This window comes from Balaenoptera borealis (assembly GCF_965194805.1).
Source record: "Balaenoptera borealis genome assembly, chromosome: 20".
NCBI classification, from domain to species: Eukaryota; Metazoa; Chordata; class Mammalia; order Artiodactyla; family Balaenopteridae; genus Balaenoptera; species Balaenoptera borealis.
The window spans coordinates 49969124-49991807 of NC_138879.1; the positions used below are offsets into that span (position 1 = coordinate 49969124).

The window sequence follows — 22684 nt, forward strand, 5'->3', positions numbered from 1 at the left end:
TGCTCGGAAGGCTCAGATTGCTGCCTCTCACCTCCCGGGGAGGCTCAGCATAGCGGGCACCTCAGGTCTCCCAGCCTCAGGCACAGACACCTTCTGTTAAAGGAGGAGGCGTGGCTGGGGGAAGGAGCTGGGTGGGTCAAGCTCTAGCAAGTATGAGAGCTGCCTCCTTTGAAAGGGCTCAGGAAGGTGGGGAGGAGTGCATAGGCAAGGTAAACTAGGCAGAGTCTGATCCGCTAGGGAGGGAGGCAGAGGGAGGCCAGGACCTTAGTCATTGAGGAGGTAGGCACCTACCTTCCCTCTGCTCCACGGAACCTGTTCCACTGCTGTCTTTAGTTCCTCCCCTGGGCCAGCCAAGGGCCTCAGGGGTAGAGGCAGGTGGGCAGAGAGGTGATGGGAGGAGAAGCAGACAGGTGATGGGAGGGAAGAAGCTGCCCTGCCCTGGGGAACAGATGTCTGCAGGAGAGACAGGTGCCCCCAGTGCAGGCAGATGCAGCTTTCCCATGATCACCTGCTCTGGAGCCAGAGGAGTGACCCTGTCCATCAAGGGATGGGCACTGCCTCCTGGTTTCATTAATGCCATTTTATTATTTATTTTTCATTTTTTTGGCCACACCCTGCAGCATGTGGGACCTTAGTTCCCGGACCAGGAATCAAACCCTGGCCCCTTGCAGTGGAAGTGCAGAGTCTTAACCACTGGACTACCAGCGAAGTCCCTCATTAATGCCATTTTAAAAAAAATATATATATATATATATATATTTTTTTTTTTTTAGCTGTGTTGGGTCTTCATTGCTGTGCAGGGGCTTTCTCTAGTTGCGGCGAGCGGGGGCTACTCTGTTGCAGTGCACGGGCTTCTCATTGCGGTGGCTTCTCTTGTTGCGAAGCATGGGCTCTAGGCGCGCGGGCTCAGTAGTTGTGGCTCGTGGACTCTAGAGCACAGGCTCCGTAGTTGTGGCGCATGGGCTTAGTTGCTCTGTGGCATGTAGGATCTTCCTGGACCAGGGCTCGAACCCGTGTCCCCTGCATTGGCAAGTGGATTCTTAACCACTGCACCACCAGGGAAGCCCCACTAATGCCATTTTATACTTCCTCAGCCCATAAAATGTCATCTTATGGCTACTACATCAGCACAGTACTTGTTTGGTTGGTTAGCTGTAAGATTTAGAAATAATGCAGGATGGGCCTTCCCTGGTGGCACCGTGGTTAAGAATCCGCCTGCCAATGCAGGGGACACGGGTTTGATCCCCGGTCCAGGAGGATCCCACATGCCGCAGAGCAACTAAGCCCGTGCACCACAACTACTGAGCCCACATACCACAACTACTGAAGCCCGCACGCCTAGAGCCTGTGCTCCGCAACAAGAGAAGCCACTGCAATGAGAAGCCCATGCACTGCAACAAAGAGTAGCCTCTGCTCGCCACAATTAGAGAAAGCCTGCGGGCAGCAACAAAGACCCAACACAGCCAAAAATAAACAAATTTTAAAAATTATTAAAAAAAAGAGAAAGAAAGAATGCAGGAACAGTCTTCTCGTCCCAAACTCTCATTGTATAGATGGAAGACTGAGGTCTGGAAGGGGCAGGGCCATGCAGCTATTTAATATGCTTATCACCTTCTCTCATGGAGCACTGTGGTAGAAAAGTCCTCTACTTTAAAAATTATTTTAGGGCTTCCCTGGTGGCACAGTGGTTGAGAATCTGCCTGCCAATGCAGGGGACACGGGTTCGAGCCCTGGTCTGGGAAGATCCCACATGCCGCAGAGCAACTAGGCCCATGAGCCACAACTACTGAGCCTGTGCGTCTGGAGCTTGTGCTCCACAACAAGAGAGGCCGCGATAGTGAGAGGCCCGTGCACCGCGATGAAGAGTGGCCCCCACTTGCCGCAACTAGAGAAAGCCCTCGCACAGAAACGAAGACCCAACACAGCCAAAAATAAATAAATAAATAAAGTGTAAAAAAATTTAAAAAAAATTTTATACACGCACACATACATAATATACATATGAAATATATATTTCATAATATTTTGGTTAATTTGATATTTCAAAAAATTCATAAGGCACCCAAAAAAATAAGTCTTCTTCCCATTTCTATTCTTGGTCTCCCAGCATCCCACCCTAGGACACTGTTGTCAACTGTTTCCTTCCAGAGGTACTCTATACTTACCAAACATTTACATTTTTTTAAAATCACAAGCTTTATATGCTGTACTCACTGTTCTGCACTTTGCTTTTGTACATAATAAATTCTAATTAAGATCACTTAATTTTAGGAGCTTCCCTGGTGGCGCAGTGATTAGGAATCCGCCTGCCAATGCAGGGGACATGGGTTCGATCCCTGGTCCGGGAAGATCCCACATGCCGTGGAGCAACTAAGCCTGTGCGCCACAACTACTGAGCCTGCGCTCCAGAGCCGGCGAGCCACAACTACTGAGCCCGCATGCTGCAACTACTGAAGCCTGCGTGCCTAGAGCCCGTCCTCCCAACAAGAGAAGCCACCGCAATGAGAAGTCTGCGTACCACAACAGAGAGTAGCCTCCGCTCGCCGCAACTAGAGAAAAGCCCGCATGCAGCAACGAAGACCCAATGCAGCCAAAAATAAAATAAATTAAATAAATTAAAAAAAAAAACAACTTTAGTACCTACCTGCCTTATTCTTTTTAACAGTGCATAATATTTAATTGTATGGCTGAAGCATAATTTATTAACTACCCTCCTATTTAGGTTCCAAACATTAACTATGAAAGCTATGGTCCAATGAATATCCTGGTGCATATTACGTACGTCTTTTGGCACCTGTATACCTGTAGGGTAAATTTCTGAAGTGGAATTGCTGGGACGAAGAGTTTTTGTTTTTGTTTTTGTTTTGAATTTTATTTTATTTATTTTTTATAGAGCAGGTTCTTATTAATCATCCATTTTATACACATCAGTGTATACATGTCAATCCCAATCTCCCAATTCATCACACCACCACCACCCCCTGCCGCTTTCCCCCCTTGGTGTCCATACGTTTGTCCCTACATCTACCTTTTTATATTTAATTTTTTGATAGATATTACCAGTTGGCCCTTTAAAGAGGTTGTACCAGTTGACTTTCCCACCAATGATGTGTGGTGGGACCTGTTTTCAGACACCTTGACCAGCATGAGTTCCCTTTTGTTGGTTTTTTGGTTTTGTTTTGCTCATCTGATAGGTGAAAAATGGTATCTTGTAGTTTTAATCTACATTTCTTATGTTATGAATGAGGTTGAGCATCTAAGATAGAAACCCAGAGGACAGCTTGTAACCGGAGTGGGGTCTGGCCCCTACCCCAGCCTGAGCCACCGTGCCTGTCTTCCTCACCTCAGTTGATGGGAGCTGGCAGGGCAGCCTGGGCCCCAGCCCTCCCAAGAGCTGTCTTCCCCGCCCCCTCACCTGCGATGAGTAACAGTTTCTCCTGGGTGACTGGAAGAGGCATGTTTTATTCAGGCACCCTGGTTTGTCCTGCTTTTCTGTCCCTGAGGGCTGGGTCTTGGCCTCTGATGCAAAACAGAGGAGTTGCAGCAGAGAAGTGGCAAGATGAGACCTGCTTTTATTGGGAATGGAGCTGGGGTATATGGGTAGATGGGGAGGAGGCTGCAGTAGTTCAAGATGAGCACTGATGAGCCGGGAGCTAAGCAGTGGGGCCCGGGGACCGACCCAGAGGGACTGACTAGGTGCCGTGGAGGAGGGAGAGGCAGACTGGTGATGGGGGTGGAGTCAGGATGGCAGAGGAGGAGTGAGTTGAAGCTTGCCTGTGGGATGGACAAAGGAGATGAAAAAAGGTTTGTTGGATGAATGTCCTCCCAGTGGCCATAGGATTGGAGTGGTCATGTGTTCAACAGAGGGATGGTTAATTCAGCCAGTCTGGCCACACAGGTTAAACCAACTCTGGGGCGTGTCCTGTTGCTGGCTTTCTGCAATGACACAGTCTGGTTTCCTGGAAGACAATTAACACAGAGCTAGCTTTACTCCTGATTTACCACCTGGGTCTGGCTTCTTCTGTGATGCCTCCTGCTGTCCCTCTGGTGCAGGGAATGTGGGCTGGGGAGTGGGCTGGTGGCCAGACCAGCAAGAGCTGGAGGAGGAGCAGGTAAACCGGAGGTGGGGGGAAGGGGGAGAGAGCGGTCCACCGACCCCAGCCGCCATCCAGGCTGCTGGTCAGAGCAGAAGGTCAACCAGGCCTGGTGGCCACTGCCCTTTTCAGGCCTGTGTTCTAGATCCTTCTCCTACATCAGCCCATGTTTCTTCCACAGGCTCTCACCCTGTGTCTCCCAGAGTTCTCAGTCCCAAATGAAAACTCTCAGGTGGCAGCAAGAAACCCATTATCAGTACCTTAGTCTCTCTTTTAGGGTCTGCAGATAAATTTGAATTTCAGATAATAAATAAATTTTTTAGTATAAGTATATCCCAAATATTGTATGGGACATACTTATATACTTCAAAAATAAAAAGAAAACCTCTCATTTGAAATTCTACTTTAACTGGGCATCCTTTTTTAAAAATTTGCTAAATCTAGGGACTTCCCTGGTGGCACAGTGGTTAAGAATCTGCCTGCCAATGCAGAGAACACGGGTTTGAGCCCTGGTTGGGGAAGATCCCACATGCGGCAGAGCAACTAAGCCCATGCGACACAACTACTGAGCCCGCGCACCTAGAGCCCATGCTCCGCAGACAGACAAGACAAGCCACTGCAATGAGAAGCCCGCGCACTGCAATGAAGAGTAGCCCCAGCTCCTCTGCAAGGAGAGAAAGCCGGCGTGCAGCAACGAAGACCCAACGCAGCCATAAATAAATAAATTTATTTATTTATATTTAAAAAAAACCACTTTCTTTAAAAAACTTTTTTTTGCTAAATCTGGCAACTCTGCCAGCCCTCCCCCAGCAGGTGGAGACAGCCACTGCCACCTGACTTGTCACTGGCCCAGGTCCTTTTGTGCGCGGGCACCAGGGGCTTTACTTCCATTCGCCAGGCACATGGTCACACGACGACCCTCTGAGGAGGGCGTTCAGTCCCCTCTGGGTGAGAAAACTGAGGCTCGGAGACACGAAGTGACTTGCCTAAGGTCAGACAGTAACGCAGGCGCAGAGGAAGAATCCGAGACCCGGCCAGGCCAACTCCAAGTTCAAGCTATCTGCCCTCCCTACTCAGTTTGGCAAACCACCTCCTCTCCGAGCAGGAAGGGCTAAGGGTGGGCTTCCGCCCTGCAAATCACAGAGAGGAAAAAAGGCCAACGCGGTGGAAGCCCCCAGGCCCGGAACAGACAAGATTTGGTGCTAGAATATTCAAAGCGATTTTGAAACCAAGCGCCTCTTAGTAATAACAATACCAGCCGCGGTCATTTGCATAGCTCTCGGCAGTTGACAAAGGGTGTCCCCAGCAGTCGATTAGAATAATAAAGAAAGCAGATGGGAGAGGGAACGCCTGCAGGACCCCTCGGCAGGCCCGGGGACTTTTCCGGAACTCAGTCCGGGTGTGGCGTGGGGAAGAAGGGAGGGGGGAAGGGAAGAGAGGGGAGGTGGGGTGCATCCTCTCGGCCGACTTCCAGGAACTCCGGGGTTACAGACCCGGAGCCCCAGGCTTGGGATGAGGATCTGGGCGGGACTCAGAGCCGGGCGATGCCCCAGTGGGCGTGAACGTGTGGGGGTGATCAGTTCCTGACACTTCCTGCTGGGCTGTGTCCCCTGTGTGTGCGCTCAGCCAGAGGCTAAGGTGACCGGGTCGGATTTCGATGGGAGGGGACTGGGAGCCCAGCCCGAGAGTGCGTCCGGGAAGGTGGGTCAGGGACGGCTGGAGGGGAGGGGCTGGAAACCCCTACAGGGGGTGGGGTGGGGGAGTGGAGGTGGAGGTGGGTGGACAGAGGTTGGGGAAAGTCTGGTCAAAACGAGACATGTAAATTAAACCTTATTTTCCCCTTGACTCACAGGACCCTTTTGGATCTCACCTGAAGTTCTCACCTGCAGTTGCCAGAGGCTGCTGGATACTTGAGTTTTGAGTTTTTCTTCTTTTTATATGCCACGTGCTGCTGGTGGGGTGAGGGTCGCGGTTGGAGTGGGTTTAGAGGTGAGGGGTGTGCTTTAGGCCACCTGGGGCTTAAGGAGTGCCAGGAACCTTAGGGAATCTTTCTGAAAAGCTAGAAAGAAGAAAAGCAGGGTAGAGAAGGGGAGGGGAGGGGAGGGAAGAGAAGGGAAGGTGGTCTCTGAAAACTAGGTTCACCTCTTGGCGGGTGTCACAACCAAGCCAAAGATCGGGAGAAGGAAGGATTTATTACTTGCAGCAAGTAAGGAAAACATGGGGGAATCTCTCCCAAAGTGGTGTCTCCAAGAACAGCAAAATTGGGGAAGTTTTAAGCTAAGAGTACATGTGTATTTATGAGGGCGCTAGAGCACAGGAGAATTCAGCATAGAATTGGGGCAAAGGGCGGCAGAGTCCAAGCCTTAGTTGATTGAAGTCAGGAGCGTCAACATAATCATTCCGTCCTCCACCTGGGTGGGGCATTAGCTCCTGCAGAATGCAAAGATACATTATTACCTATATCCCTTGAGGAACCAGGACCCTGCCCCGAGGCTGCACTACTGTTTCAGGGCAGCCTCCCTTGTTTCTGCATTCCCTCCCTTAAGATCATTAATTACTGAGAACTGTTAAAGGTCAAGCATTGTGTCCAGGCTTAGATTACAAAATGGCTTAGGCCAAAATGGATTCTCTTATGTCAAGAAAGCCATTCCTGGTTCTCTTTCTCCAGGGACCACACCCCCCTGCCCCGCCCCGCAACCTATCTGCTTACAAAGGGAGAAAGAAAGAAAAAAAGAAAGAGGGAAGGAGAGGAAGGAAGGAAGGAAGATATATGGGTGTGGATAAGGATAATCTCCCCCTCAGTTTCTGGTTTGATAACGTTATTTTTTTTCTTAGTTTTCTCCTCTAAGCAGCTGTGTCCAAAGTGTAGTCGTGTTAAGCTGACGAGAGGGTAGGAGAAGATACACTGATTTGACCCCCCCAAGTTAAAATTTTATTTCAAATCTGCTGCAAAGGGAGATACTTTGAAAAAATCTAGTGGAAAGATTCCCTCTGGGTAGAAACATTTGATATGAAAAAAAATTGTTAGATAATTGTCATCAAGCTGGACTTTAAAAACCTGGGTAAGCAACATTAGCCTGTTTGCCAGATGGAAGATGGTTGTGTGCATAGATCTAACTTCCAGAGAAGAAGGTCTTCTCAAGTATTTTTATCAAGAATGCTAGGGACTTCCCTGGCGGTCCAGTGGTTAAGGCTCCATGCTTCCACTGTAGGGGGCACGGGTTCGATCTCTGGTGGGGAAGATACTAAGATCCTGTATGCCTCGCGGCTCGGCAAAAAAAAAACAACAAAAAACGAAGGATCCAGGAATTACATTGGGCAAAAAAGTTCTGCCCCAGATGGGTGTGGGACGACTGGCACAGTGAGGTTGTCCCTGGGCAACTGGGCTCCTCAACACGTACCCAAGGGAATTGGGTACGTAGGTCCATCACAAGACACGGGCAGCACACGCCACCAACCCTCCGGGGCACCCGCACCCCACCCCCGCCCTCACCTCCTCATGCTACACAGCACACTAGCCCAGCTGGGCCCCCTGGGCCCGAGTGGGGAGCTCTTTTGCTTTAGTTTCGGTTCCCAGCGACCCCTCCGCCCCACCTACCACACTCGCCCACCTGGAGCAGCGGTAGACAGGATGGCAGGAGAGAAGGCAGCCCTTTCAGTATCTGTGGGCATCTCCTGCATCTCGAAGCCTCAGGCCCGAGAGCTGCCACCTGGCCGAGCTCAGCGCTCTACCTTGTTTCTACAGCTTTCTTGCTGGTCAGATGGGCTTCTCTTCTTCCGGAGTCTTCAGGAACCTCCCCTATCCAGCCCACCTGTTGTGGCCTGGCCTCCTCGGAGCACCGTGAGGCCCAGGTGAGTGGGGTCAGCACTTGGGTAGCCCCTGAGGGGAGGAAGTGGGACTAGTGACGGGGCACCTTCTCTCAGGTAGCGCTGTCTGTGCATGGGATGAATGGCTGGCTTCAGGAGGTAGGCAGCTAGCGGTTCTTGGGAGTTTAAGCACAGGGGCCAGACACTTTCCAGAGATTCTGTGGAGAAAATCCAGCCACTGACAAAGCCTGTGGTGTCCTCTCCTGGGTCTCTACTGTGTCCTCACCTGGGTCTCTACTGTCCCACCTCCACGAGAGGTTGGAAACTTGTGAGGGCATTTCTGGAGTGCTACTAGCGGTTTGTGCCTTCTAGGGTTTTGGGACCAGGAATACTAAACTCATGCAGTGGGTTGGGAGTTGGTCCCATCAAAGGAGAATTATCTCTATTCAAATACCAATAGTGGAAATTCCCTGGTGCTCCAGTGGTTAGGATTCCAAGCTTTCACTGCTGAACACTGGAGTTTGATCCCTGGTGGGGGAATAAGATCCTACAAGCTGCGAAGTGCAACCAAAACCAAAACCAAAACAAAACCCCTCACAAATACCAATAGAGACTCTGAGAAGCACTGGTAGGGTTGAACTGGGTGACTTCTGAGGAACTTTATTTATTTATTTATTTATTTGGTTGCACCAGGTCTTAGTTGCGGCAGGTGGGCTCCTTAGTTGCAGCACGCAGGCTACTTAGTTGTGGCATGCGAACTGTTAGTTGTAGCATGCATGCGGGATCCAGTTCCCCGACCAGGGATTGAACCCAGGCCCCCTGCATTGGGAGCGCAGAGTCTTATCCACTGCGCCACCAGGGAAGTCCTCTGAGGGACTTTAGATGTGAGTGGCTGCCATTTTAACATCCATTGTAGGTGATATATGGAATACTGGCAAAATAACCCCCAAAGAAGAGAATTCAAGGTCTAGGCACACATGGGGGTATTGTGCATGCACAGGCACACTTGAGTGTTCACAGTATGGACAAGCACACACGGGTTTGTACATGCACTGTAGGTACACACGCACACTCACACATGCACACAGGTTACAAACAATCCTCTGGGAAAACTCTGACCAGCCCAGTGATGGGTGTAGTGAGCTGGGCAGGGAGATGGGGGGAGAGAGGAGCAGGGAAGGGAGGAGAGGGGAGGGGAGTCCTGGGGGCAGTGTGGGTGGAGAGGCTGCATTTGGGGACCTCAGGTGACACAGCAGCCCCAGTTCCCTTTCTGGGAACTCAGCCTCTCCCTGGCTAGAATCAAGCCTCTCCCTGGAGCTCTGCCCACCAGCAAATTTGGAGCCAAGAAAATGCCGTTCAGTTTGAATGATGGAGTCAGCTGGTAGTTGGTTGGCACAGGTCCCTTGGGTTGATTTAGACACGTGTCCATCCCCTGCCTCCCACAAGCCTCTGCAGTGGGACCAAGGGTGCCTGCAGGCAGATGACTGAAGGCTCTTCCACTGGTCTTGAGCATCCCTTTCCTGAATCATTGGCTCTGCCACTTGTGCCCCACCCCCTCCTTGCCTGCCTCCCGCTGACAGCCTGTGTCTGCCCTCCCCCCTCCCCAACCCCCCCCCCCCCCGCCCCGCTTCCTCCTGCTCGTTGTCCTCCTTGACCTTGATTCCCACTCACCTGAGGATTCAGCTGTGTCCCATCAACCTTCACCAGGCCCAGCCCATCCCCCTGGAACAGGTTTCTAGGTTTGTCTTGGGCCATATGTGAGACCCAGGCTGAATGAAGTTGCTGTGCCCATGAGGACAGAAGCAGGGAAGGGGTTCAGAACAGCTGAGGCAGAGAGAAGCCCCTTGTAGTTAATAGCTTAAGACACAATTGTGGGCGTAATTAACACATAGGTACTTTTTTTTTTTTTCTTTTTGGCTCCATGGCATGCAGGATCTCAGTTCCCTGACCAGAGATTGAACCCACGCCCCCTGCAGTGGAAGCCCAAAGTTTTAACTGCTGGACCACCCGGGAAGTCCCCCACAGGTACTCTTTTTTTTTTTTTTTTAATTAATTAATTAATTAATTTATTTATTTTTTGGCTGTGTTGGGTCTTCGTTTCTGTGCGAGGGCTTTCTCCAGTTGCGGCAAGCGGGGGCCACTCTTCATCGCGGTGCGCGGGCCTCTCACTATCGTGGCCTCTCTTGTTGCAGAGCACAGGCTCCAGACGCGCAGGCTCAGTAGTTGTGGCTCACGGGCCTAGTTGCTCCGCGGCATGTGGGATCTTCCCGGGCCAGGGCTCGAACCCGTGTCCCCTGCATTGGCAGGCAGATTCTCAACCACTGCGCCACCAGGGAAGCCCCCCCCACAGGTACTCTTAAAACATCACATTTAAAAAAATCACCGCTTACAGGTGCATGTTCCGGTTCAACTTCAGGAGCAGCCCCCAAACACGGGCACACACAGAGTTGTGCGTGCACTGAGGGTGCCCGTGAGCACTCACAGTGCATCCGTTGTCTCCAGCAGCTCGCTGGGCCAGTGCTCTCTTTCAGCTGTGTCTCTCTACTGCTCCCTGAAGGGCAGAGACTGCCAAGCCCAGCTGGAGAAGGAGAAGGGGGGGTGGGGTGTGAAGCATCTGCACCCCACTGGGAAGGCACAGCCTTCAGTAACAGTTGGGCATACCTTTGGGCATAGTTTTCCAGGAGGGAGTAGGTAGGGTGGTGGGCTGGAGCTGGCTCTCTGGGCTTGCAGGCGCTGTGTATTTAGTGATGTTGCAAGTCTGGCCACGATGGGAGTATTTGTACCATGGCAACTGACAAATGCTACAAGTCCCCCTCCCCATTCAGTGGGTTAAACATTTCCCCAGAACTCAACTGGAACAGGAACAGAATTGCCTTGCTTGCCAGATTCCTGTGAAAGCTCTCAGCCTGACCTATTGTGCCTGTCATGGGCAGGAGAAATGGGGGGGGGGGGGGAGTGTGGGGAACAGACATTTCTATACCTGGGGGGGCTGAGTTAAGTGGGACAGGGGCCTCACCCTCTGACCGCGATGCACCTAGGCCCCCAACAGTTGTGACTGTTCCTTTTGCCTGGAAACCCTTTCCTCTTTCTCTATCACAATCTGACCTTCAAGGCGCAGCTGGATCCTGCCCGTTCTGGGAGGGTTCCTGGATGCTCTGCAGGTAGTGGGGATGGGGTCTGGAGCCCAGCCAGGGCCCTGACTCTGCCACTTACTAGCTGTGTGGCTTTGGGTGGCTTAACTGTGCAGAACGTTGATCCCTTCGTCTATAAAATAGGAGTAATGGTGGGGGAGATAAATTAGGAGTTTGGAGTTAACATATATACACTACTACATATAAAATAGGTAAACAACAAGGACCTACTGTATGGCATAGGGAAGTATACTCGATATCTTGTAATAACTTATAATGGAAAAGAATCTGAAAAAGGATATATATATATACACACATATATATGTATAACTGAAAAAGTGTTGCTGTATACTTGATAAAATCACAACGCTGTAAATTAACTCTACTTCAATTAAAAAAAAAACTTTCAGGAATTCCCTGGCGGTCCAGTGGTTAGGACTCGCACTTTCACCGCAGAGGATGTGGGTTCAGACCCTGGCCAGGGAACTAAGATCCTGCAAGCCGCATGGTGCTGAAAAAAAAAAAGGAGTCATGATATTTATGCCAACACAGTGTGAGCATTGACCAAGGCCACCTGTGGGACACACATGGCATAGGGTTGGCAGAAAACTAACATTTGATAAATGGCAGCTCCTTTTCCCTCCTGCCGTCCAGCCCATGGCAGATTGCAGACACCTCTGTTTAGCCTGAGTCACGATAACTGTAAATGCTCCAACTTGGCCAGATTGGCTGTCAGATTGGATTATAAAAAGAATCCAGATTCATGCTGTTTACAAGAGAAAACATCTAAAACAAGGATATGGAAGGTTGAAAATAAATAGAAAATACTAACCAAAAGAAAGCTGGTGTATCTCTACAAATATCAAACAAACTATTATTTAAGACAAAAAATATTTATGAGGAAAAACAAGAATATCTACATTATGATTACAGGAACAACCTGCTAAGATGAAAAATTCTCAAGTTGTATTACCTAATAATATATCCTTAAAACATATAAAGCAAATATCAAGAATGTGAAAAAAAAACCCATGGGAGAATGGGAAAATAGTTTTGCAAATCATGTAGCTGATGAAGGATTTGTATCTAGAAAATATAAAGAACTCTTACAACTTAACAATAAAAAGACAGGGAATTTGCTGGTGGTGGTCCAGTGGTTAGGACTCCACGCTTTCACCGCCCTGGCCCAGGTTCCATCCCTGGTCGAGGAACTAAGATCCCACAAGCCATGTGGCCAAAAACCAAACAAACAATAAAGAGAAAAATAACCCAATATAAAAATTGGCGGGCTTCCCTGGTGGCGCAGTGGTTGAGAATCTGCCTGCCAATGCAGGGGACACGGGTTCAAGCCCTGATCTGGGAAGATCCCACATGCCACGGAGCAACTGGGCCCGTGAGCCACAACTACTGAGCCTGTGCGTCTGGAGCCTGAGCTCCGCAACAAGAGAGGCCGCGATAGTGAGAGGCCCACGCACTGCGATGAAGAGTGGCCCCCACTCGCCGCAACTAGAGAAAGCCCTCGCACAGAAACGAAGACCCAGCACAGCCAAAAATAAATAAATTAATTAATTTAAAAAAAAAAAAAAAAAAAAAAAAAAAAAATTGGCAAAGGATTTGGATAGAGGTTTCTCTGAAGAAGATATGCAAATGACTAATAACTACGTAAAGATGTGCAACATCATTAATCATGAAGGAAGTGCCAATCAAAACTTCAGTAAGTAAGATACTACTTCACACCCACTAGGATGGCTAGAATCAAAAAGGCAGACAACAGGGCTTCCCTGGTGGCGCAGTGGTTGGGAATCCGCCTGCCAGTGCAGGGGACACGGGTTCGTGCTCCGGTCCGGGAGGATCCCACATGCCGCGGAGCAACTAGGCCCGTGAGCCACAACTGCTGAGCCTGCGCGTCTGGAGCCTGTGCTCCGCAACAAGAGAGGCCGCGACGGTGAGAGGCCCGTGCACCGTGATGAGGAGTGGCCCCCGCTCGCCGCAACTGGAGAGAGCCCTCGCACAGAAGCGAAGACCCAGCACAGCCAGAAATAAATAAATAAATTAATTAATTTTAAAAAATTATTAAAAAAAAAAAAAAAAGGCAGACAACAAATGTTTGCAAGGATGTGGGGAAATTGGAACCCTCACATGTTGCTGGTGGGAATGTAGAATGGTGTAGCTACTGTGGAAAACAGTCTGGCAGTTCCTCAAGCTGTTAAAAATGGAGCTGCCATTTGATCCAGCAATTCCACTTCTAGGTATATACCCAATACATTGAAAACATAGGTTCACACAAAAACTTGTATGTGAATTCTCATAGCAGCATTACTCATAATAGCCAAAAGGTGGAAACAACCCCAATGTCCATCAATTGATGAATGCATAAACAAATCATAGTGGATCCCTACAATGGAATATTATTCAGCCGTAAAAAGGAATGAGGCAGTGATCCACGTGATGACATGGATGAACCTTGAAAACACTATATGCTCAGTGAACAAAGCCAGACACAAAAGGCCAATGTATGATTCCATGTGTATGAAATGTCCAGAATAGGCAAATCCATAGACACAGAAAGTAGACTGGTGGTTGCCAAGGCTGAGGTAGGGGGTAGAAGGGAGAAGTTGGGGAAAAATGGGGAGTGACTGTTCATGGGTACAGGGTTTCTTTTTGTGCTGATGAAGTGTTTTATTACTATAATTATTATTTTTATTTTTATATTTCGGCTGTGCTGCACAGCTTGCGGGATCTCAGTTCCCCAACCAGGTATTGAACCTGGGCCACAGCAGTGAAAGCCCAGAATCCTAACCACTAGACCACTAGGGAACTCCCTGAGGAAATGTTTTAAAGTTGATCATGGTGATGGTGCATGACTCTGAAAAGACTAAAAACCATTGAACTGTACAATTTTTTTTTTTTAATTTTTATTTATTTATGGCTGTGTTGGGTCTTCGTTTCTGTGCGAGGGCTTTCTCCAGTTGTGGCAAGCAGGGGCCACTCTTCATCACGGTGCACGGGCCTCTCACTATCGCGGCCTCTCTTCTTGCAGAGCACAGGCTCCAGACGCGCAGGCTCAGTAGTTGTGGCTCACGGGTATAGTTGCTCTGCGGCCTGTGGGATCCTCCCAGACCAGGGATCGAACCCGTGTCCCCTGCATTAGCAAGCAGATTCTCAACCACTGCGCCACCAGAGAAGCCCCAGAACTGTACAATTTTAATGGGTGAATGTGTGGTATGTGAATTATATATCAATAAAGCTGATTAGATAGATAGATATGTAAATTCACCTTTGCTTTATTCTCCCCCCCCCTTACCCCCCCACCCTTTGGTTGTGACTTTAGTTGAAGTGTGTGGGTTTTGTGTTTTTTTAACAACTTTATTGGAGTACAGTTGCTTTACAGTGGTGTGTCAGTTTCTGCTTTATAACAAAATGAATCAGCTATACATATACATATATCCCCATATCTCCTCCTTCTTGCATCTCCCTCCCACCCTCTGTATCCCACCCCTCTAGGTGGTCACAAAGCACAGAGCTGATCTCCCTGTGCTATGCGGCTGCTTCCCACTAGCTGTCTATTTTACATTTGGTAGTATATATAAGTCCATGCCACTCTCTCACTTCGTCCCAGCTTACCCTTCCCCCTCCCTGTGTCCTCAAGTCCATTCTCTATGTCGTCTGCATCTTTATTCCTGTCCTGCCCCTAGGTTCTTCAGAACCATTTTTTTTTTTTTTTTTTGGATTCCATATATATATGTTAGCATACAGTATTTATTTTTCTCTTTCTGACTTACTTCACTCTGTATGACAGTCTCTAGGTCCATCCACCTCACTACAAATAACTCAATTTTGTCTCTTTTTATGGCTGAGTAATTTTCCATTATATATATGTGCCACATCTTCTTGATCCATTCATCTGTCGATGGACACTTAGGTTGCTTCCATGTCCTGGCTATTGTAAATAGAGCTGCAATGAACATTGTGGTACATGACTCTTTTTGAATTATGGTTTTCTCAGGGTATATGCCCAGTAGTGGGATTGCTGAGTCGTATGGTAGTTGTATTTTTAGTTTTTTAAGGAACCTCCATACTGTTCTCCATAGTGGCTGTGTCAATTTACATTCCCACCAACAGTGCAAGAGGGTTCCCTTTTCTCAGCTCCTCCCCTCTTGTCCATGGGTGTTTGACAAGGAGCGGGAGGCTGTGTTCCCAAGTCTTTCATCGGTCCTGGGTCTGAATATACCCCTGAAAGGATGCCCCCCTTCTCTTTGGGGGCTGGATCGAATCAGGATGAGGATGAGTGTTCTGGCAAGAGGCATAACCCCTCTCACGTTAACCATTTTGACCACTTGGATGTGTGCAGAAAAATTCATTCTCACTGAAGATCTGGGGTCTTTTTTGGTGGGGGGGGGGCCCATGCCACGCAGCATGTGGGGATCCTAGTTCCCCGACCAGGGACCGAACCCATGCGCCCTGCAGTGGAAGCACAGAGTCCTAACCACTGGACCACAGAGAAGTCCCAAGACTCAGGGACTTGAAGAGCCACCCCGAAGCCCCAGGCATTTCCTCTTGTCTCTGGCTGCCTCTATCCTTCCTCTCCCAGAACCCAAACTGATCTCTCCCTGGACTCAACACTCATAGCAGTGTGTTGAGCCTATTCTGTGTGTGTGTTTTATCGGAAGGAAGAAAGTGCAGACCTTGCATAGATCAGTGCCTCTTCCTGAGGCTCTTCTGTTTCATAGATGCCTGGGACCCCAAGCAGCTCCTTACAGGGTTTCCTCTAAACCAGGGGTCTGCAGACTCTGACCTGTTAGCAAAACTGGTTGGTGGCCTGTGTTTGTTGAACCCTGAGCTACTAATGGTCTTAACATTTGTTGGTTTAGAAAAATACATTTTCCCTCCTCCTCCAAGATCTCCCCAACTCACACAAGAGGAATTCTGTGGAACATGATTGTTTCTGCCTCATTGCAGGCATGGTGATAATGAAGTCACTCTGTCACAGGAGATTTCCTGTTGAATGTGTGGGCACCCTGAGCGCACCCTGGGAAAGACATGTCCCTGTCCCAAGAGAAGGGCCCCTGAGAGCAGAAGAGGGAGGAAAAGGGTACCTTCTTCCCCTTTTCCATCTTCCTTTCCTCTCACCCCAATTCTGTTACAGAGGAAGGATTTGAACTAGAACGTGGACAATGAGTCTACACCCAATGGACAGATGGGAAGACTGAGGCCCCAGCCCCAGGGCCTTTGCCTGGCTGGCTGAGTCACTGGAGGCCCCTGCCTCTAGTAGGCATGTGCTGACTCCAGGTGTTCTTGGAGCCCCTCATAGTGGTGAGCTGACCGTTTAGCCCTCCTATCCAGCCTTGGAACTACCCTGCCATGGAACTGACTCTTAGCAAAGAAGCTATCTTTAGCAACACCTGGTGGTCACTGACCAGCATAACTTTGATTTGCCTTAAAGGCTGATTGATTCTCAGTAGCAAAGAGCTTATCCAGTCACATAACTTTATTTCATGGAGAGAGTTCAGAGAATAGCACTGACCTACCAGAAGTCACACAGCAATTCACTCCCTTCTTTATTAAAATGTGAATGAGCCCAGCCCAAGTGCCAGGTACTAGTGACAGCAGCAGCTGCTAAGACCGACAGTGGGAAAGAAAGAAAACAAACAAGAAAACTATCAGGGACTTCCCTGGTGGTCCAATGGTTAATACTTCGCCTTCCAATGCAGTGGGTGTGGGTTCAGTCCCAGGTCGAGGAGCTAAGATCTCACATGCCTTGAGGCCAAAAAACCAAAACATAAAACAGAAGCAATATTGTAACAAATTCAATAAAGGCTTTAAAAAAATAGTCCACATCAAAAAAAAAAAAAAAAATCTGGGGAAGCTGGGACGAAGTGAGAGAGTAGCACTGACATATATACACTACCAAATGTAAAATGGATGGCTAGTGGGAAGCAGCCGCATAGCACAGGGAGATCAGCTCGGTGCTTTGTGACCACCTAGAGGGGTGGGATAAGGAGGGTAGGAGAGAGGCTCAAGAGGGAGGGTATATGGGGATATATGTATACATATAGCTGATTCACTTTGTTGTATAGCAGAAACTAACACAACATTGTAAAGAAATTATACTCCAATAAAGGTATTTTTAAAAAATTAAAAAAAAACAAAACAAAACTAGCAGACAGTGATAGGAGCCATGCAGAGCATTAAACTATGAAGCTGGGACAGAGAGTGACTGGGTGACTTTGTTTTTTTTAATTGAAGTATAGTTGATTTACCATGTTGTGTTAATTACTGCTGTATAGCAAAGTGATTCAGTTATACATATATACATTCTTTTTCAAAAAATATTTATTATTTAGGCTGCAATGGGTCTTAGTTGTGGCACGTGGGGTCTTTTAGTTGAGGCACGTGAACTCTTAGTTGTGGTATGCATGCGGGATCTAATTCCCGATCGAACCTGGGCCCCCTGCATTGGGGGCTCAGAGTCTTACCCCCTGGACAACCAGGGAAGTCTCTATACATTCTTTCTTCAATATTCTTTTCCATTCTGGTTTATCATGGGATATTGAATACAGTTCTCTGTGCTATACAGTAGGACCTTGTTGTTGATCCGTTCTATATATAAAAGCTTCCATCTGCTAACCCCAACCTCCCAATCCATCCCTCTCCCAACCCCCTCCCCCTTGGCAACCACCAGTCTGTTCTCTTTGTCCGTGATTCTGTTTCTGTTTCATAGATAGGTTCATTTGTGTCTTATTTTATTTATTTTTTGAGGCTGTTGTGAGCAGAATTGTCTTCTCAATATCATTTGGTTATTCTTTTTTTAAATTCTTAAAAAATAATTTTAAAAATGAGATATAGTTGATGTATCATTTCATTTTGGGTTGTTCATTGCAAGTGTATAGAAATACAATTGGACTTTTGGGTATTGTAAACTTGCTGAACTCATTTATTAGTTCTAAAGGTCCTTTAGTGGATTCCTTAGGGTTTTCCATATAAAAGATCATATCATCTGTGACTAGAGATAGTTTTAATTCTTCCTTTCCAATCTGGGTACCTTTTATTTCTTTTTCTTGACTAATTGCCCTGACTACAACCTCCAGTAAAATGTTAAGTAGAAGTGGTGAGAGCAGACATTCTGGTCTTATTCCTGATCTTAGGGGAAAAACATCCAGTCTTTTACCATTAAGTATGTTAGTTGTGGATTTTTCATAGATGCCCTTTTTCAGAATGAGGAAGTTCCATTCTATTCTTAGTTTGAGTGTTTTTAATCAGGAAAGGGTGTGGGATTTGTTAAATGCCTTTTTTTTTTTGCATCCGTTGAGATCATATGATTTTTGTTTATTGATGTGATATATTACATTAATTGATTTTTCAGATATTAAACCAACCTTGCATCCCTACGATAAATCCTGCTTGGTCATGGTGTGTAATTCTTTTTTTTTTTTTTTTTAAATTTTATTTATTTCTGGCTGTGTTGTGTCTTCGTTGCTGCGCACGGGCTTTCTCTAGTTGCAGCGAGTGGGGGCTCCTCTTTGTTGTGGTGCGTGGGCTTCTCATTGTGGTGGCTTCTCTCGTTGCAGAGTATGGGCTCTAGGCACGCAGGCTTCAGTAGTTGTGGCATGTGGCCTCAGTAGTTGTGGCTCACGGGCTCTAGAGTGCAGGCTCAGTAGTTGTGGCACACGGGCTTAGTTGCTCTGCGGCAAGTGGAATCTTCCCAGAACAGGGACTGAACCTGTGTCCCCTGCATTGGCGGGCAGATTCTTAACCACTGCGCCACCAGGGAAGTCCCGTGTATAATTCTTATAATTAAAAATATTATTATTGTTTTAAGCCATAAAATTTGGGCGTAATTTGCTAAGCAGCAACAGATAATTAGTTCAAGCTGCTTGGTGTGGGGACCATGGGCTCCTTTCCCCCTTAGTTGCCAGGGGAATGTGGCCAAGAGTGAGGCAGTTACCTGCTGCAGTGTCTGTTCTCTTGGGCAGCTATGAAGGCCTCATCTCTCCAGTGGCTTGGTGGTGGGGTAGCCTCACGTGGAGCCAGGAGCCAGGGACTCCTTTTCTCTTTGGTGGTGTGAGTTTTACAGCTGGACACAGGACACCTAGAGGCAGAGCTGGAACTAGAACCTGAGCTTCAAGTCCCTGGGTCTCCAAATTCTTTCACTGAGAGTCATGACTCAGCTTGTCCTCCTGTCGCTTTCAGTTATGCTTGAATACATGAGGAAGACAGGCGTTGTCTTTTTGCATGAGGGTCTAGGTTGGCCCCTGGAAAATAAATTGCCCTAAATAACAAGAGAGTCAGGGCCTCCAGCTTAACTTTTTATTTTTATTTTTGGCTGCGCCATGTGGCAGGTGGGATCTTAGTTCTCTGACCAGGGATTGAACCCGTGCCCGCTGCAGTGCTAGTGCAGAGTCCTAACCACTGGACCTCCAGGGAAGTCCCTGGTGCCGTGTACAGCTCAGGCCACCACTTAGGTTGTGCTCCACTCCTCAGATCCTGGTCCACACCAAGAGGGAAGGGAGCTGTGAACACTAGTGCAGGGATTGCTTCCCCAGGTCTGCCGGAAGCCCCACAGAGAGGTGTCCTTGTGTGCAGAGAGCTCCTAGGTGCTCTATACTTGAGAGAACGTTCTGTGCACAAGCACGCCACCCTCTGCATGATCCCCAAAGAAGTGTGTTGGGTCATGTTTTCAAAAGGGGACAGAGTTCTAGCTATTTGCTAGTAAAGACTGGAGCGACAGAAATACCTCTGCTGAGGGGCTTCCCTGATGGCTCAGTGGTTAAGAATCCACCTGCCAACGCAGGGGACATGGGTTAGAGCCCTGGTCTGGGAAGATCCCACGTGCCGCAGAGCAACTAAGCCCATGCACCACAACTACTGAGGCTGCGCTCTAGAGCCTGCGAGCCACAACTACTGAGCCCATGTGCCACAACTACTGAAGGCCGCACGCCTAGAGCCCGTGCTCTGCAACAAGAGAAGCCACCGCAATGAGAAGCCCGCGCACCGCAACGAAGAGTAGCCCCCGCTTGCCACAACTAGAGAAAGCCAGTGCGCAGCCAAAAATAAGAATAAATAAATAAATAAATAAAATTTTTTTTTAAAAAAGAAAGACATACCTCTGCTGAAAATAATTAGTCCCATGCTGGTGCAGCTGGTCGCCTGAGAAGCATCTTTCATTCACTCATTTAGAACATCCATTCTGTCTTGCTGCTCTGGTCAAGGCCTGGGCCAGACTCTGGAGGAGGCAGAAAGAGTGCCTTTCCTTTGAGGGGCTTACTGACTCATGGGAAAGAGAGAAAATCCCAATAACGAGCAGTAAGTTTCAGGATAAAGATAAGTACTCAGCCAAGCCTGCAGGCTTCCTGGAGGAGGTGACCTCTGAGTGGAGTTTGGAAACACCAGTAGGAGGTGGCATCATGAGCCCAATGGGTGGATATTGAAAGCTCAGGGAACACTGAGAGCCGGGGAAGGGGGAAGTTTAGAGAATTCCCTTCCTTTTTTTCATCTGTCTCTGCCCACTTCCTCTTTCCCTCTCCCTTTCTTCCTTTCCTTCTCTTTTCCCATCTTCCCTTTAGTTGGGCAGCCTCCCTCGGCCTCACCCTGCCCCCAGTGCAGCCCCACTGCTCACCAGGGCTAGGTCCCTATTAACTGCTACTCCTTGTATTCAGAGCTTCCAAGGGAAAGGAGGAATTTTCAAAATTGCTACCAAATCAAGAGAGCCCAGGGAATTCCCTGGAGGTCCAGTGGTTAGGACTCGGCTCTTTCACTGCTGGGGCCCGGCTTTGATCCCTGATCAGGGAACTAAGATCCTGCAAGCCTCGTGGTTTGGCCAAAAAAGAAAAAAAAAAAAAAAACCAACAGGAGAGCCCAGGTGAAGAGGGGAAGTGGGCTTCTGCAGGCACAAAATCCTGACCTTTCTGGTGTAGCTGCGCCCATGCAGCGCCAGCAGCCCTGATCCCGCCTTAGCCACAGGTATAGCACATGGTCGGTCATGTTTATCTTGTTTTGTTTTGTAGCATTATTTTTTGGTGTGATCATAAAAACTATACAGGCCACTACTTTTTCTTTTTTAATATTATGTAAGTGAGATACTGCAGAAAATTTGGTATATACAAATGAGACAGTAAGGTAGTACAGGGAATTCCCTGGTGGTCCAGGGGTTAGGACTCGGTGCTTTCACTATTGGGGCCTGGGTTCAATCCCTGGTTGGGGAACTAAGATCCTGTAAGCGCGGGCAAAAAAAAAAAAAAAGACAGTATAGCAAAAAGGAGAGGAGCACAGAGTTCAGAACCAGGTGGGGCAGTTATTTAGCCTCTTTGGGGCTGTTTCTGATTCTAAAAAATAAGTATAATTATCATACCCAATTCACAGGTAGTTGGCAGGGTCCAGCACATGGTGAGTACTATTTAATATTTGCTATTATTACTATTGGCAAGTAAAGAAAAAAGAAAAGAAAAGAAAGGAAAAAAAGTACCTATGATTCTAGGAGCCTGAGATAAGTACTGTTAACTCTTTGGGATATATGCTGCTATACTTTTGCCCTGGGTATATGCTTTATAAAAATGGTCGGTTCCATAATGTGGGATACAATATGATCACAGCTCTTATTTTCCCAGTTAATCACTCACGCCTGCATGTGTCTCATTAGCAAGAAATCCAGGATCTTGAGACCACCCTGAATTATCCATGAACTTTGGGGGTTTATACTATGCCTGGAATAGTTCATGACTGCTGTTGCTTCTTATGGCCACATGGTGTCACTATTGGAGCCTGATCCCAACCAGTCCATAGGACTTGCTGGTGAAGGATGCTGTTGTGTCCTTTTGAAAACGGGCTAAACTCAGCTAGGGGCTCGCAGGCTTGAGATCCCAAGCCTGTGGCTCTCAGTGTGTGGCAGCTCTCTTTCCTGTACACTTGCCCATAGTTAGTGTGCCCACTAGCTTCAGGAGCCCCAGGTTAGGACAGTATTTCCTTTTCTCCTTGGGAACCCACACCAGGGGCTTGTTTAAACCCTCCAAATATAAAGGGTCACATGACACCCCCTTATCCTGGGAGTGTGGTCACTCCCTCTTGTAGGGCACCGAAGTGGTTAGCTTTCTGTGAAAGACGTTGTTTGCTCACCCAACGGCTACTTTCCTTCCTCTTCTTTACTAACGGAGGCAGCCTCCCATGGGGCCCACCTTCCCAGCTTCTCTTGCAGCTGGGTCACGGACATTGGCTCAAACCTGGCTGGAGGGTCTTGAGGGGATGCTGGCTGGGGGATTTCTGGGGAAGATTTTCCTCTCTGATAAATACACATGAATATATTTCAGGAGAAATCTTCCTTATTGGGACTTCCCTGGCGGTCCAGTGGTTAAGACTTCACCTTCCAATGTAGGAGGTACGGGTTTGATCCCTGGTCAGGAAGCTAAGATCCCACATGCCTCTTGGCCAAAAAAACCAAAACATAAGCAGTACTGTAACAAATTCAGTAAAGACTTCAAAAATGGTCCACATCAAAAAAATCTTAAAAAAAAGAAAAGAAATCTTCCTTCTTGTATGTAAGAGGGCAAACCTGCAGATGAAGGCTGAGGAAGCCAGTCTTCAAGAAGATCTCCAGGTAGCTTTGCCTCCTGGTATTCATGCCCTTGTGAAGTCCTCTCCTGCAGTGTATCAGGGCTGGCC

The 22684-nt window shown here is 48.1% G+C and overlaps 1 long non-coding RNA gene across 2 annotated transcripts in view; it reads left to right on the plus strand.

Annotated features, from left to right (window-relative positions):
* The first annotated feature begins 767 nt into the window (after positions 1–767).
* The window catches only part of LOC309617904, a 34054-nt gene continuing 12137 nt past the window's right edge, over positions 768–22684 (plus strand). The window contains exons 1-6 of one of the 2 annotated variants that reach the window (XR_014238178.1): positions 768–4112; positions 4539–5795; positions 5947–6083; positions 7840–7946; positions 9834–12795; positions 13125–13929. This is a non-coding gene — a long non-coding RNA (uncharacterized lncRNA). Of the gene's footprint in view, positions 5796–5946; positions 6084–7839; positions 7947–9833; positions 12796–13124; positions 13930–22684 lie in introns of those variants that run through there. The other variant, XR_014238177.1, reaches the window with a different exon arrangement.